We start from the raw sequence: 2,489 nt of genomic DNA on the forward strand, positions 1-2,489 counted from the left end.
GCCACGGTACTTCCATCCCCTCGGCGGTCAGCGCTTTGTGCGAGGGTCTGCGCGGGTGTTCGGGCAGTGCTGGGCCTCAGGGATCCCTGCGAGCTGAGGCAGCCGGTCCCCGTCCCCTCCCCTAGCTCCAGACCGGGGGAGGTGATGGCAAGAGCTAGGAGGGATCTGGCGTGAGCGTGAGGCCGGCCCCCCTGGGCAGAGTCCTGGAAATGGCTGTTCCCTGTGGATGCAGGTGAGGCCTTTCTCCCGGCTCTGCAGCGTGCTCCGGTCTGCAGCCTGTCCCGCTGGCCTTTGTACACTCCAGCACTACCTCCACAACCTCCCGGGTTGCAGGGCCCTGCTTTATCTCACGTCACTGGCTGCGTGCTGCCTGAGACCACCCAACTCATCTCACCTGTTGCCTTGGAAGGAGACGAGAAGATGCTCATGTATCGGTGTATAGGTTTTGTTGTCAATAAAAACCACCAGTTGTAGCTATACATAGAGCTGGGGCCCTAGAGTTGAGTGGGGTGAGACTATTTCACATATTATGTGTATATACGCATACGTATACATCTATCTATCTTAGATTTAGCTCATAGCAGGAAACAGCTTTCAAATAGAGTACATGTTACCGTAGATCTGTTTTCACAAGATGTTTTGGGGTGTTGGGTAGACACCTGATCTCAAAGCACCGGCAGAAGCTTGGAAAAAGGCTCAGACGGAGGAAGGCTGCAGCTCTCCTCTCGGCGTACGGAGTGCGGTTTGGGATGAAGCAGTGGCACTTCTCCCGGCTCCAAGTGCTGCGGGAGCGCCTGGGCCGTGGCCCGGGCCATTGGCGTGAGGTGGTTTTGTGTGTGGACGTGCGCTGGGCTCTGCCGCTTGCAGCTGCTACCGCTGTCCAGGCTCTGCGAGGAAGAGGTTGTTGCTGGGGTTGGTCGGACAGAGTAAGGCAGCAGCTGGGCTGTGCGCGCCCCCGCTGGGTTTTTCTTTCTCGTGCACATCTCTCATTGCGATGGGTTTGTGGGCTCCAGCTACCCAAGTTGAAGTCTTCAGGGGCAGCACCGCTGCAAAGTGCCATTGACACAGCTTTCTCCCAGTGTTTACTGGGGAGGAGGACAGCTATGTGCCCAGCCTTTCTGAGAACTGGGTGGAGGAGCGGATCTGGCTTAAAAAAAGAACAAAAAGAGACAGTAAAGCTTCTTGAAATATTTTTAAGCTACATCAGGTTTCCCCCCAGCACCATGAAGGCAAATGGTGCAGGGGCAGGAGCAAGTGGCGATGGGGAATGGCAGTGTGATGAGCTGGCTGTGTCTTGGGAAGCTGCTGAGGAGTTGCTTTGGGTCTCTGTGAAGTCTTACATCCCCCATGGCTCCAGCTGGACGCCTGGCACGTTTCTCAGGTGTTTGTTGGCTTGGCCAAGGGAGGCTGAGGTGGGACGGGAAGAGTGCGGGATGAGCGGGAGTCGGGTTGTCTGTTGTCACCTGGCTCTTGCGGGGTGGACGTGTTGGACAAGCCCAAGGGCATCAAAGACAATCTCTGCTTGTGGTGGCACTGGAAACGTTAGCAAGGGCTGCTTCCATCCTTGTGGCACTGAGGTGGAGCCGGGTGTCCTGTTTTGTCCTGGGGGGGCTGAGGCTAGGAGCCCTCTCCCTTCCCTGACTGGGGCTGTGGGCTTTCCACGAGTGAAGCCAGTAGCTGCCTGCACGGGGGTATGGGCAGCGTTCTGCCCTCACCGACAGGCTGTTCCAGAGAAGGCAGCAATGCAGATGCTTCCTGGGGACAAGGCAAGGGAGTAATCCTTCCACAGAGTCGGGGGCGCACGGGGCTCGCTGCTCGGGGAGCGGCTGTCTCGCACGGAAGAGGAGGAGGAGGGCCGGGGCAGCTGCTGGCCGGAGACTGCCGCTGCCTCCCCTGAGCACTTGCATGTCCAGTTTCATAATCGGATTAAGGCAGTGGTATTAGAGAGGAGGGATGGGTCAGTGGGACAGGTTTACACTGGGGCTTACACGGAGGGGATTGAAGTGTATTTTTTAACCCTGCTCGGCCTGATCTGCGGAGCGGTGCAGATGCGTCTCTGCAAGGCAACACCCAGCGGGAAGATGGGGGGAAAAGTGGCACCAGGCGGTGATGTGCTCGCTGGGGAGGAGAGCAGCCCCAGGCCGGCTGGGGGATGGGATCCGGCCGCCCCTCCCCCCGGGAAGGCAGCCCTGCTCAGGCCTTGCAGTAAATTTGCTCTAATTACAGCCTCCAGCAGTGGGAAACCTCACTTAGAGGAAAGGCTCCTCTGGGGTGGGGGCGGGGGCGCTTCCCAGCTTTCCCAGGCAGGCTCTGTTGTCTGAGGCCTCCGCTTCCCCTGTCGCTGGGAGGCCCCTTATTCCTCTCCCCTCTCCAGCTTTGCTTCTCTCCCCCCCTTTAATTCTCTTCTCCTTTGAGGCCGGGATTTGGGAACAAAGCCTTCCCTGCTCCTTGCCCCCCGGCTGGAGCCGCAGGCAAACAATCCTGGTCGC

General features: G+C 58.7%; 1 protein-coding gene across 1 annotated transcript in view; it reads left to right on the plus strand.

Annotated features, from left to right (window-relative positions):
* The window catches only part of MSI1 (musashi RNA-binding protein 1), a 30,989-nt gene that overhangs the window by 15,178 nt on the left and 13,322 nt on the right, over nt 1-2,489 (plus strand). The window lies entirely within an intron of this gene.

This window comes from Pygoscelis adeliae, unplaced genomic scaffold, assembly GCF_000699105.1.
Source record: "Pygoscelis adeliae isolate BGI_AS28 unplaced genomic scaffold, ASM69910v1 Scaffold358, whole genome shotgun sequence".
NCBI classification, from domain to species: domain Eukaryota; kingdom Metazoa; phylum Chordata; class Aves; order Sphenisciformes; family Spheniscidae; genus Pygoscelis; species Pygoscelis adeliae.